Source organism: Callithrix jacchus, chromosome 1 (assembly GCF_049354715.1).
Source record: "Callithrix jacchus isolate 240 chromosome 1, calJac240_pri, whole genome shotgun sequence".
NCBI lineage: Eukaryota > Metazoa > Chordata > Mammalia > Primates > Cebidae > Callithrix > Callithrix jacchus.
In genome coordinates this window covers 219,405,305-219,419,232 of record NC_133502.1, presented here as the reverse complement: position 1 = coordinate 219,419,232, position 13,928 = coordinate 219,405,305, and the positions used below count along the sequence as shown (strand labels likewise).

General features: G+C 49.4%; 2 protein-coding genes across 100 annotated transcripts in view; one reads left to right on the top strand and one right to left on the bottom strand.

The window, feature by feature from the left end:
* The window catches only part of LOC128929312 (uncharacterized), a 58,031-nt gene extending 49,431 nt beyond the window's left edge, over positions 1 to 8,600 (bottom strand). For 30 of the 50 annotated variants that reach the window (XR_013524753.1, XR_013524745.1, XR_013524741.1 and 27 more), the window contains exons 1-9: positions 7,274 to 7,659; positions 5,090 to 5,410; positions 4,383 to 4,504; positions 3,756 to 3,972; positions 3,359 to 3,447; positions 2,727 to 2,824; positions 1,916 to 2,011; positions 1,175 to 1,292; positions 156 to 249 (exon numbers count right to left, since the gene is read on the bottom strand). The gene's annotated coding sequence lies outside the window, so the exon portion shown is untranslated. The other 20 variants (XM_078344895.1, XM_078344819.1, XM_078344863.1 and 17 more) reach the window with 20 other exon arrangements.
* A 1,350-nt stretch (positions 8,601 to 9,950) lies between these two features.
* The window catches only part of LOC108588271 (uncharacterized), a 56,644-nt gene continuing 52,666 nt past the window's right edge, over positions 9,951 to 13,928 (top strand). For 49 of the 50 annotated variants that reach the window (XR_013524672.1, XR_013524662.1, XR_013524667.1 and 46 more), the window contains exons 1-2: positions 10,990 to 11,303; positions 13,167 to 13,487. The gene's annotated coding sequence lies outside the window, so the exon portion shown is untranslated. Of the gene's footprint in view, positions 11,304 to 13,166; positions 13,488 to 13,928 lie in introns of all 50 variants that reach the window. The other variant, XR_013524616.1, reaches the window with a different exon arrangement.

The following is a 13,928-nucleotide window of genomic DNA, read 5'->3' as shown; positions in this document are numbered from 1 at the left end:
TTTAACTTTTATAATTTGATGTTTACTTCTGTTATTGTAATTCAGTCCAAAGAAAAATAGTGTGAGGAAAATAAAAATAGCACCAAAAATGCTAATATTCTGTTCATCGAAGTTTGCTGTGAAATATCCCACTACAGCCAGGCAGGGTGACTTACCTCTGTAATCCTAGCACTTGGGAGGCCGAGGCAGCTGAATCCCCTGAGGTCAGGAATTGGAGACCAGGCTGGCCAACATGGCAAAACCACATCTCTTGAAAAACACAAAAAGTAGCCAGTTATGGTGGTGAGTGCTTGTAATCTTAGCTACTCAGGAAGCTGAGATAGGAGAATCACCTAAACCCAGGAGGCAGAGGCTGCAGTGAGCTAAGATCACCCCATTGCATTCTAGCATGAGTGTCAAGAGCAAAACTCCAGCTCAAAAAGAAAAGAAGAGATAGGTAGATCCCATTACTTTAAGGCAATGTAGATACGGTCAGACTTTCTACAGAAATCTCAACCACATTATAAAGCGAGAAAAACATACCAGCTAATATTATTTAATACATGCAGTATTAAATGGCAGAGGTAGTATTTTCCAAACATAAACATTAGTGTAACCTTATTGGACTTATAAAAATAATTCTTTTTATTAACAGAAACAGAAGATTCCCTGAACTGCAACTTTTAAGCTAGCATATTTACTCAAGATTCAACTAATAGAACAGCTTTAAAAAGTCAAGAGCTGGGCTGGGCATGGTGGCTCACGCCTGTAATCCCCACATCTTGGGAAGCTGAGGCAGGCAAATCACCTGAGGTAGGCTGTTCCAGACTAGCCTGACCAACATGAAAAAAAGCCCATCTCTAATAAAACATAAAATTAACTGTGGCATATGCCTGTAATCCCAGCTACTCTGGAGGCTGAGGCAGAAGAATAGCTTGAACCCGGGAAGCAGAGGTGGCAGTGAGTCGAGATTGAGCTATTGCCCTAAAGCCTGGGCAACAAGAGCAAAACTCCATCTCAAAAAAAAGTCAAGAGTTAGCCAGGTGGGAGTGGCTCACACCTGTAACCCCGGCACTGTGGGAGGCCAAGGTGGGTGGATCACCTGAGGTCAGGAGTTTGAGACTAGCCTGGCCAACATGGTGAAGCCCCATCTCTACTAAAAATACAAAAATTAGCTGGGCATGGTGGCACTCACCTGTAGTCCTAGCTACTAGGGAGGCTGAGGCAAGAGGATAAATTCAACTTGAGAAGTGGAGGTTTCGGTCAGCCGAGATCGCACCGCTGCACTCCAGCCTGAGTGAAAGAGCAAGACTCTGTTTCAAAGAAAAAAAAAAGTCAGGAGCATGAGGAATATTAAAATCAAACATAAACAATAGTCTCCCATCAAAACAGCTCCATTTATTTGCTATCAGTATGTGTTACGGTCTATCTGCTAAACACTGATATTTGTACTAACGTTTCAAGTGCACATTAGTGCTTAGATTTAATATCCTTTGCTGTACACTAAACTTGAATATCATACTTTCATATTACAAAAAAGTATCTTTCCCTAAGGCAATCCCCATTAATATTGCTTTAAAATTACAAAATGTGAAGACTGTTTTTATAATTTCACAACAGCTGAACACTGTTTTAAACAAATTATTTTTAAACAAAATCTTATTTAAACAAAAAATAAGATTTTGTTTAAAAATAATTTGTTTAAAACAGTGTTCAGCTGAAGATTTTAAAGAGAATAATCTAATAAACCACCATCACAACAAAAGCCCCACAACATAATCAGTTGCACCTTATAAAAGCACTGACATTTATAAAAATCGTCATTCACTATATAAAACAGTGAATTCCTAAAACTTTAATAGCAAATGATTTTTACTCAGAGTAGTACTAAATTAACAATATCATAAAAACATAAGCTGGGTGTAGTGGCTCACACCTGAAATTCCAGCACTTTGGGAGGCCAAGCCGGGTGGATCACTTGAGATCAGGAGTTCAGGACCAGTCCGGCCAGCATGGTGAAACCCTATCTCTACTAAAAATACACAAGTTAGCTGAGCATAGTGGTGCACGCCTATGATCCCCACTACTTGGGAGGCTGAGGCAGGAGAATTGCTTGAAACCGTGAGGCAGAGGTTGCAGTGAGCCAAGATCTCATGCCACTGCACTCCAGTCTGTGCAACAGAGCAAGATTCGGTCTCAAAAAATTAGTAAGTAAATACAAACATAAGGAAGATGCATTTATTACGTATTGATATACCCGGTATTATGTGAAGCACTGTAGCATGTTATCAAATCTTCCAGATAGATCTTCAGTTCTCACGACCACTAAAGAGCAGACTGAGCCTCAGACAGGATAAGAGACTTGGCCAAGCTGACCTCGCGATCTGCCCACCTTGGCCTCCCAAAGTGCTGGGATTACAGGCATGAGCCACCATGCCCGACCAAATACTCAATTTAACAAAGCAGATAAAGAGAAACAATTAGTTTTAAAAAAAACAATATTAATTAAATCCCTAAGATCCAGGGCTTTGCAATAAATATGTAAATAAATCCCCAATATCCATGCTGAAAGTTTAAAAGAAATGCTGACTGATAATTTAAGAGATACAACTTTTCCTTAGCTTTGCAGTAATCTAGAAAGCTAGAATGTTCCTAATACTTGGACAGACACTACAAGATGAACAGTGACTCCATTGTGTAAACTCTCATGAACAAAGTATTACAGGACTTTTCCAGTTTAGACATACCATATTTTCTTTCAGGCAGTTCTTCAACATACCATATTTTCTTTCGGATAGTTCTTCAATGTGTTTATATAGATCAGTGATACCATCACTGCATTTCTCTGAAAATTGAGCAAAGGTTGATTGTCAATAATACGTCCCTATGTCAGAGCAACATTAACATATGATGACTTACTTCCTATATTTTACATCTCAACAGTCCATATCATTTTACTCCTTTTGAAAACATTTTTCCCTTTTTTGGTGGTTCTTATATTAGTTTAATTGGAGACTGTGAGAAAAGTTTTAAAGTTTAGTATCTCTTTTTATCCTTTTAATTTCTGAAGAGGAAGAGGGCAGAAAAGAGCAATCAAATTAAATAAGACAACAAGGAGGCCACAATGAGAATGTCTCCAGGGGTCTTTTAGCAAACTTCCTAAAACATGTCTCAGCTGTGTGGAAATAAGACTTTACAGCAGCCAGTGAGGTGATGCAGGCCTGTAATCCGAGCACTTAGGGAGCAGAGGTAAGTAGATCGCTTTGAGCTGAGGGCAACATAGCAGAAACTTCCGTCCTCTCCCCCACCTTCCACTACCCCCTCCATGTCCCCATCTCCTCCAAAAATACAAAACTTAGCCAGACATGGTGGTAGGCACCTGTAGTCCCAGCTGCTCAGGAGGTTGAGGTAGAAGAATCTCTTGAACCCAGGAGACAAATGTTGCAGGGAACGAAGACTGCAGCCAGCCTGTGCAAAAGAGCAAGACTCCATCTCAAAAAAGAAAAAAATAAAATAAAAACAAGTTTAAGAGGAACCCCAAAGCAAAAATCCCAACCCTTTACCTTCCAATCACTGAAACACCAGGAAGGTGTAATAGTTTTGCAGCATACCTGTAATAGGCTGATAGTGACCCCCGCAAGATGCTCATAACCTAATCCCAGGAACCGGTGAACATGACTTCGCATGGTAAAAGGGGCTTTGCAAATATAATGAAGTTCAGGACTTTTGGCCAAGAAGATTATTCTGGCTTGTCACAGTGGGGTTGATGTACTCACCCAGATCCTTATCAGAACAGAGCAGGTGATGGAGAGCGACGGGAAGTGTAGTGTTGGAAGCAGGAACCTCGAGTCATTCAAGAAGGGCAGCAAAAGCTGAGGAGTGCAGGAAGCCTCCGGGGCCAGGAAACTCATTCTCCTACAGAGCCTGGGAAGGTACCTGCCCTGCTCCCACCTTGAGTCAGTGGGACTGACTTTAGAATTCTGGCCTTCAGAACTGTAAGGGAATACATCTGTGTTGCTTTGTTGTTTTTTTTTAGATGCAGTTCCACTCTTTTTACCCAGGTTGGAGTGCGACGGCACGATCTCGGCTCACTGCAACCTCCGCCTTCCAGGTGGAAGCAATTTTCCTGCCTCAGCCTCCTGAGTAGCTGGGATTACAGGCATGCACTACCAGACCCAGCTATTTTTGTATTTTTGGTAGAGATGGAGTTTCTCCATGTTGGTCAGGCTGGTCTCGAACTCCCGACCTCAGGTGATCCGCCCGCCTCAGCCTCCCAAAGTGTTGGATTACAGGCATAAGCCACCATGCCCAGATACATCTACGCTGTTTTAAGCTCTAAGTGTGTGGTAATTTGTTGCAGCAGAAACAGGAAACTAGTATCGTAGTGAAGCCTCAAAACCCACCTGAAGGGGCTGGGTGCAGTGGTTCATGCCTGTAATCCCAGCATTTTGGGAGGTCAAAGTGGGCAGATCACTTGAGGTCAGAAGTTCGAGACCAGCCTGGTCAACATGGTGAAACTCTGTCTCTGCAAAAAAAAAAAAAAAAAAACTAGTTGGTGTGGTGGCACATGCCTGTAATCTCAGCTACTTAGGAGGCTAAGACATGGGAACTGTTTGAACCTGAAGAGGGGGAGGGGGAGGTTGTAGTGAGTCAAGAGTGTGCCACTGCATTCCAGCCTGGGTGAGAGAGCCAGACTCCATCCATCTCAAAACAAACAAACAACCCACCTGAAGAAAGTTTCCAGTTTGGTCAGCAGTCCCCCACCCAACCCCCAGAAGTAGACCTTTCCTCTTTATGGTTTTTTTTTTTTTTTTTTTTTTTTTGGAGATGGAGTCTCACTCTGTTGCCCAAGCTAGAGTGCAGTGGCATGATCTTGGCTCACTGCAACCTCTGCCTGCCTGGATCAAGCCATTCTCCTGTCTCAGCCTCCTGAGTAGCTGGGATTAGAGGCAAGCACCACCACACCTGGCTAATTTGTGTGTTTTGAGTAGAGACAGGTTTTGCCATGTTGCCCAGGCTCTACTCAAACCCCTGGCCTCAGGTGATCCACCTGTCTCAGCTTCCCAAAGTGCTGGGATTACAGGTGTGAGCTACGGCACTAAGCACTCACCAAGGACTTTGACAGCATGCTTTTCCAGGTGATCAGTCCTTGTCTGGTCTGGCTCTGCCACACTCTCCACCACACCAAGTTGGAATCCTTAGCTACTTTTCAGAAGAGGAGGGTGTGTACTTTAATCCCAGCTTGGTATGGTTCCAATCTGCATTTAACTCGTGGAACCTGGCTGCTTCCCAGGCCCCGGAGAAAAAAAGGGTCTCTCTGTGGGTATGATACAGGATGAGCCAAGATCATGCCACCGCACTCCAGCCTGGGCTACAACAGCGAGACTCCATCTCAAGAAAACAAAAACAAAAAGAAAAAAACAGACTCCATCTAAAAGAAAAACAAAGACAAAACAAAAACAAATGTGGCATGGCAAACAAAATAATTACTGTGCTAAAGACAGTTTCATAGAAAATAAAAGACAATAAAATAAGCTGTCTTTTTAGATTAGTATAGTACTTATTCTTATTTTACAGCTAAACAAATGAGCTCAGGGCAACTGTGGTGGCTCACACCTGTAATCACAGCATTCTGAGAGGCTAAGGCAGGTGGATCATGAGGTCAAGAGATCAAGACGACCCCTGCCAAAATGGTGAAACCCCATCTCTACTAAAAATACAAAAATTAGCTGGATGTGGTGGCACGTGCCTGTAGTCCAAGCTACTCAGGAGGCTGAGGCAGGAGAATCGCTTGAACCCGAGAGGTGGAGGTTGCAGTGATCCAAGATGACGCCACTGCAAAAGAGCAAGACCCCGTCTCTAAAAAATAAATAAAATAAGTAAAAGAGAAACCGGCTCAGAGAATGTTATTTGATTGGACCATGTTGTATCTCTGGACAGTGAAGCTGAGATCAGACTTCATGTGTAACTCCCCTAGCCTACCACAGTGCCTCTCATAAAAAGAAGACATATAAATTTGGCCTAATATACAAAGATGCTGGAACGGTCAATTCTACATACAGTACTTCCGTGTTCATCAAGGGAAACCTTAAGGGAAGGTGAAAATGCTTCTAGAAGGGACTGGACACCAGTGCCCTTACTTGTTGCCTTTGGGCTCTTCCTCCAAGGGTAACAGTGACCTGAAATTACTGACTGATCCAATCAACGGGAGAAAATGGTACCAAGGTCACCAACATCAGGTAAATTCACTTGAGGACCTATGTGTGTGCTTTGACAGACTAAAACTGCTTTTGTAAAGGACACTGTATTGCAGGCAAACATAATCACATTAACAACTAATAACACTGTAAAATGCTGTTGTGTTGAATGCTACTTTAGAAAAATATGCTCAAATGTAGGGGAAAAAACTGTGATAGAAAACTACGTATCAATTATCTAGCTAGCCATCTAGAGACACGGTCTCATTCTTTTGCTCAGGATGGCATGCTGTGGGATGATCCTACTCACTACAGACCTGCTCCTGGCCTCAGGTCATCCTCCTGCCTCAGCATCCTAAGTGGCGGGGGACACAAGTGGACACAGTACACCTGCCGTTTTTACTTGTTTGTTTTGTAGAGTCAGGGTTTCACTACATTGCCCAGGCTGGTCTCAAACTCTGGAGTCTCGCTCTGTCAACCACGCTAGGGTTCAGTGATGTGATCTCGACTAACCGCAACCCCTGCCTCCTGGGTTTAAGCAGTTCTCCCATCTCAGCCTCCCGGGTAGCTGGGACTACAGGCATGTGCCACCACATGTGGCTAGTTTTTGCAGAAACCGGGTTTCATCAGGTTGGCTACACTGGTCCTGAACTCCTGACGTCAGGTGATCCACCTGCCTTGGCCTCCCAAAGTGCTGGAATTACAGGTGTGAGCCAGCAAGCCGAGCCACGGACTTTGGTATTAAATAGCCTAACCCAAGTGGGGCGCCGCGGCTCACACCTTTAATCCCAAGAACTCTGAAGGCCAAGGTGAGAAGATGGCTTGTACTCAGGAGTTCGAGACCGGCCTGGCAAAATGGGAGCATCTTCCCCTCCATCTCCACAAAAAAATACAAAATATTAGGCCAGGCTTGCACTGTGCCTGACTCATTTCTGTATCTTTTTGTAGAGACGGGGTTTTGTCCTGTTGCTCCCGCCTCGGCCTCCCAAAGCGCTGGTATTACAGGGCCCAGGCAGCCTCAGTTTCTCCTTAAGCAGCCCCCCCAATGGTGCACGCCTGCATAGTTTTCTTTTTTATTTTTTTAAGACAGGGTTTACCTCAGTCTTGCAGCCTGGAGTGCTGTGGGAGAATGACAGCTCATCGCAGCCTTGAACCTTGGGCTTCAAGTAGGTGGGAGGCTGAGGTGGGACTGCAGAAATGGGGTCCCCCCGGTTTGCCAGGCTGCTCCTGAACTCCTGGCCTGAAGGAAACTTCCCACCTCCCCAGGGTCCGGACGCACTTTTTCTATCTTTAACCCACAGAAACACGGTGCTGGGTCGGAGTCTGTTACCGACCCTTCTCCAGCGAGCAGCGCACAGGACGCAGCGGGAGGTAGAGGTGACCAGGCTCTGCCCTGCGGAGAGGACAACCCGGCTCCTAGGCAACACCCCTCCGCGTGAAGTCGCCGAAGGTCCGCCTCTGTGACGTCGCGGGAAGCCCGTCTGTGCGCCGGAGGAGCGCCGCCGTGACGTCGCGGGTGGCCCGTCTGTGCGCCAGAGGCGCGCCGCCCTGATGTCGCCGGAGGCCCGTCTGTGCGCCGGAGGAGCGCCGCCGTGACGTCGCGGGTGGCCCGTCTGTGCGCCGGAGGCGCGCCGCCCTGATGTCGCCGGAGGCCCGTCTGTGCGCCACAGGCGTGTCGCGGTGACGTCGCCGAAGGCCCGTCTGTGCCCCGGAGGCACGTCGCTGTGATGTCGCTGGAGGCCCGTCTGTGCGCCGGAGGCGCATCGCTGTGACGTCGCCAGAGGCGGGGCACGGTGAAGTTTTCAGAGGCCGGCCCCTCACGCGGAGCCAATCGGAAGTAGAGGCGGTGCTGCTGGGTCTTCCAGGAGCGCGCATGCGCAGGCTGGTGATGGAAGCCGCTGCAGAGCGGGCACTTTCGCCTACAGAGGCTCCCGACTTGCTGCCCTCACCTATAAGCTCCAAAGAGGAGGGTTTTTTTGTGTGTGTGACAGAATTTCGCTCGTTACGCAGGCTGGAGTGCAATGGCGCGATCTCGGCTCACTGCAACCTCCGCCTCCTGGGTTCAGGCAATTCTCCTGCCTCAGCCTCCTGTGTAGCTGGGATTACAGGCGTACGCCACCATGCCCAGCTAATTTTTTGTATTTTTAGTAGAGGCGTGGTTTCTCCATGTTGACCAGGATGGTCTTGATCTCTGGACCTCGTAATCCACCCGCCTGGGCCTCCCAAAGTGCTGGGATTACAGGCGTGAGCCACCACCCCCGGCCCCCAAAGAGCAGTTTCCCAGTCTGCAGGGCCAGGAGCGGCAGGAACCCGACGCAGTGAGCAGGTGCTGCCCACCAACCTCTCAGCGACTGGTGGGCACGAGTGCAAGGTCATGCAGGAGAAGCTCCTCAATGGACAGTGAAGGGCTACCAGCACCACTGCCACCCTGGACACGTATTCTCCTTACCTCAGCCTAGGTACGTGCGACCCCTAATACTTTTCCCAGCCAGAAACCCCAGGAGCATCCTTCATCACTGCTCATCCTGGGCAGGGCAGGGCAGGGCAGGGCAGGGCAGGGAAGGCCAATTACCAGGCAAGGCAATTCCAGGAAAGGCAATTTGAGGCAGGGCAAGTCAAGGCAGGGCAGGGAAATTCTAGGCAAGGCAATTCGAGGCACATGAAGGAAAGGCAAGGCAGGGAAATTCCAGGCAAGGCAAGGTAATTCCAGGGAAGAGAAGGTAAAGCCAGGCCAGACCAGGCAATTTCAGGGAAGAGAAGTTTAGGTCAGGCCAGGCAATTCCAGGGAAGGAAAGGCCAGGCCAGACAATTCCAGGGAAGGTAAGCCCAGGCCAGGCAATTCCAGGGAAGGGAAGGGAAGGCCAGGCCAGGATAGCCCAGGCAATTTTAGGGAAGAGAAGACCAGGCCAGACCAGACAATTCCAGGGAAGAGAATGCCAGGCCATTCCAGAAAAGGGAAGGCCAGACCAGGCCAGCCAAGCAATTCCAGGAAAGGCAAGACCTGGCCAGTCCAGGCAATTCTAGGGAAGGGAAGAGCAGGACAGTCCAATCCAGGCCAGACAATTCTAGGGAAGGAAGACCAGGCCAGGCCAAACAAGCAATTCCATGGAAGGGAGTGCCAGGCCAGGCCATTCCAGGGAAGGTAAGGACTTCTGGCCTGGTCTTCTCTTCCCTGGAATTGCCTGGCCTGGCCTGGGCTTCCCTGGAATTGCCTGGCCTGGCCTGGGCTTCCCTGGAATTGCCTGGCCTGGACTTCCTTCACTGGAATTGCCTGATCTGGCCTGGCCTTCCCTTCTCTGGAATAGCCTGGCTTGGCCTGGCCTGCCTTCCCTTCCCTTCCCTGCAATTGCCTGGCCTGGGCTTACCTTCCCTGGAATTGTCTGGCCTGGCCTTTCCTTCCCTGGAATTGCCTGGCCTGACCTAAACTTCTCTTCCCTGAAATTGCCTGGCCTGGCCTGGCCTTCCTTTCCTGGAATTGCCTGGTCTGGCCTGGCTTTACCTTCTCTTCCCTGGAATTACCTTGCCTTGCCTGGAATTTCCCTGCCTTGCCTTTCCTTCATGTGCCTCGAATTGCCTTGCCTAGAATTTCCCTGCCCTGCCTTGACTTGCCCTGCCTCAAATTGCCTTTCCTGGAATTGCCTTGCCTGGTAATTGGCCTTCCCTGCCCTGCCCTGCCCTGCCCTGCCCTGCCCTGCCCAGGATGAGCAGTGATGAAGGACGCCCCTGGGGTTTCTGGCTGGGAAAAGTATTAGGGGTCGCACGTACCTAGGCTGAGGTAAGGAGAATACGTGTCCAGGGTGGCAGTGGTGCTGGTAGCCCTTCACTGTCCATTGAGGAGCTTCTCCTGCATGACCTTGCACTCGTGCCCACCAGTCGCTGAGAGGTTGGTGGGCAGCACCTGCTCACTGCGTCGGGTTCCTGCCGCTCCTGGCCCTGCAGACTGGGAAACTGCTCTTTGGGGGCCGGGGGTGGTGGCTCACGCCTGTAATCCCAGCACTTTGGGAGGCCCAGGCGGGTGGATTACGAGGTCCAGAGATCAAGACCATCCTGGTCAACATGGAGAAACCACGCCTCTACTAAAAATACAAAAAATTAGCTGGGCATGGTGGCGTACGCCTGTAATCCCAGCTACACAGGAGGCTGAGGCAGGAGAATTGCCTGAACCCAGGAGGCGGAGGTTGCAGTGAGCCGAGATCGCGCCATTGCACTCCAGCCTGCGTAACGAGCGAAATTCTGTCACACACACAAAAAAACCCTCCTCTTTGGAGCTTATAGGTGAGGGCAGCAAGTCGGGAGCCTCTGTAGGCGAAAGTGCCCGCTCTGCAGCGGCTTCCATCACCAGCCTGCGCATGCGCGCTCCTGGAAGACCCAGCAGCACCGCCTCTACTTCCGATTGGCTCCGCGTGAGGGGCCGGCCTCTGAAAACTTCACCGTGCCCCGCCTCTGGCGACGTCACAGCGATGCGCCTCCGGCGCACAGACGGGCCTCCAGCGACATCACAGCGACGTGCCTCCGGGGCACAGACGGGCCTTCGGCGACGTCACCGCGACACGCCTGTGGCGCACAGACGGGCCTCCGGCGACATCAGGGCGGCGCGCCTCCGGCGCACAGACGGGCCACCCGCGACGTCACGGCGGCGCTCCTCCGGCGCACAGACGGGCCTCCGGCGACATCAGGGCGGCGCGCCTCTGGCGCACAGACGGGCCACCCGCGACGTCACGGCGGCGCTCCTCCGGCGCACAGACGGGCTTCCCGCGACGTCACAGAGGCGGACCTTCGGCGACTTCACGCGGAGGGGTGTTGCCTAGGAGCCGGGTTGTCCTCTCCGCAGAGCAGAGCCTGGTCACCTCTACCTCCCGCTGCGTCCTGTGCGCTGCTCGCTGGAGAAGGGTCGGTAACAGACTCCGACCCAGCACCGTGTTTCTGTGGGTTAAAGATAGAAAAAGTGCGTCCGGACCCTGGGGAGGTGGGAAGTTTCCTTCAGGCCAGGAGTTCAGGAGCAGCCTGGCAAACCGGGGGGACCCCATTTCTGCAGTCCCACCTCAGCCTCCCACCTACTTGAAGCCCAAGGTTCAAGGCTGCGATGAGCTGTCATTCTCCCACAGCACTCCAGGCTGCAAGACTGAGGTAAACCCTGTCTTAAAAAAATAAAAAAGAAAACTATGCAGGCGTGCACCATTGGGGGGGCTGCTTAAGGAGAAACTGAGGCTGCCTGGGCCCTGTAATACCAGCGCTTTGGGAGGCCGAGGCGGGAGCAACAGGACAAAACCCCGTCTCTACAAAAAGATACAGAAATGAGTCAGGCACAGTGCAAGCCTGGCCTAATATTTTGTATTTTTTTGTGGAGATGGAGGGGAAGATGCTCCCATTTTGCCAGGCCGGTCTCGAACTCCTGAGTACAAGCCATCTTCTCACCTTGGCCTTCAGAGTTCTTGGGATTAAAGGTGTGAGCCGCGGCGCCCCACTTGGGTTAGGCTATTTAATACCAAAGTCCGTGGCTCGGCTTGCTGGCTCACACCTGTAATTCCAGCACTTTGGGAGGCCAAGGCAGGTGGATCACCTGACGTCAGGAGTTCAGGACCAGTGTAGCCAACCTGATGAAACCCGGTTTCTACAAAAACTAGCCACATGTGGTGGCACATGCCTGTAGTCCCAGCTACCCGGGAGGCTGAGATGGGAGAACTGCTTAAACCCAGGAGGCAGGGGTTGCGGTTAGTCGAGATCACATCACTGAACCCTAGCCTGGTTGACAGAGCGAGACTCCAGAGTTTGAGACCAGCCTGGGCAATGTAGTGAAACCCTGACTCTACAAAACAAACAAGTAAAAACGGCAGGTGTACTGTGTCCACTTGTGTCCCCCGCCACTTAGGATGCTGAGGCAGGAGGATGACCTGAGGCCAGGAGCAGGTCTGTAGTGAGTAGGATCATCCCACAGCATGCCATCCTGAGCAAAAGAATGAGACCATGCCTCTAGATGGCTAGCTAGATAGTTGATACGTAGTTTTCTATCACAGTTTTTTCCCCTACATTTGAGCATATTTTTCTAAAGTAGCATTCAACACAACAGCATTTTACAGTGTTATTAGTTGTTAATGTGATTATGTTTGCCTGCAATACAGTGTCCTTTACAAAAGCAGTTTTAGTCTGTCAAAGCACACACATAGGTCCTCAAGTGAATTTACCTGATGTTGGTGACCTTGGTACCATTTTCTCCCGTTGATTGGATCAGTCAGTAATTTCAGGTCACTGTTACCCTTGGAGGAAGAGCCCAAAGGCAACAAGTAAGGGCACTGGTGTCCAGTCCCTTCTAGAAGCATTTTCACCTTCCCTTAAGGTTTCCCTTGATGAACACGGAAGTACTGTATGTAGAATTGACCGTTCCAGCATCTTTGTATATTAGGCCAAATTTATATGTCTTCTTTTTATGAGAGGCACCGTGGTAGGCTAGGGGAGTTACACATGAAGTCTGATCTCAGCTTCACTGTCCAGAGATACAACATGGTCCAATCAAATAACATTCTCTGAGCCGGTTTCTCTTTTACTTATTTTATTTATTTTTTAGAGACGGGGTCTTGCTCTTTTGCAGTGGCGTCATCTTGGATCACTGCAACCTCCACCTCTCGGGTTCAAGCGATTCTCCTGCCTCAGCCTCCTGAGTAGCTTGGACTACAGGCACGTGCCACCACATCCAGCTAATTTTTGTATTTTTAGTAGAGATGGGGTTTCACCATTTTGGCAGGGGTCGTCTTGATCTCTTGACCTCATGATCCACCTGCCTTAGCCTCTCAGAATGCTGTGATTACAGGTGTGAGCCACCACAGTTGCCCTGAGCTCATTTGTTTAGCTGTAAAATAAGAATAAGTACTATACTAATCTAAAAAGACAGCTTATTTTATTGTCTTTTATTTTCTATGAAACTGTCTTTAGCACAGTAATTATTTTGTTTGCCATGCCACATTTGTTTTTGTTTTGTCTTTGTTTTTCTTTTAGATGGAGTCTGTTTTTTTCTTTTTGTTTTTGTTTTCTTGAGATGGAGTCTCGCTGTTGTAGCCCAGGCTGGAGTGCGGTGGCATGATCTTGGCTCATCCTGTATCATACCCACAGAGAGACCCTTTTTTTCTCCGGGGCCTGGGAAGCAGCCAGGTTCCACGAGTTAAATGCAGATTGGAACCATACCAAGCTGGGATTAAAGTACACACCCTCCTCTTCTGAAAAGTAGCTAAGGATTCCAACTTGGTGTGGTGGAGAGTGTGGCAGAGCCAGACCAGACAAGGACTGATCACCTGGAAAAGCATGCTGTCAAAGTCCTTGGTGAGTGCTTAGTGCCGTAGCTCACACCTGTAATCCCAGCACTTTGGGAAGCTGAGACAGGTGGATCACCTGAGGCCAGGAGTTTGAGTAGAGCCTGGGCAACATGGCAAAACCTGTCTCTACTCAAAACACACAAATTAGCCAGGTGTGGTGGTGCTTGCCTCTAATCCCAGCTACTCAGGAGGCTGAGACAGGAGAATGGCTTGATCCAGGCAGGCAGAGGTTGCAGTGAGCCAAGATCATGCCACTGCACTCTAGCTTGGGCAACAGAGTGAGACTCCATCTCCAAAAAAAAAAAAAAAAAAAAAAAACCATAAAGAGGAAAGGTCTACTTCTGGGGGTTGGGTGGGGGACTGCTGACCAAACTGGAAACTTTCTTCAGGTGGGTTGTTTGTTTGTTTTGAGATGGATGGAGTCTGGCTCTCTCACCCAGGCTGGAAT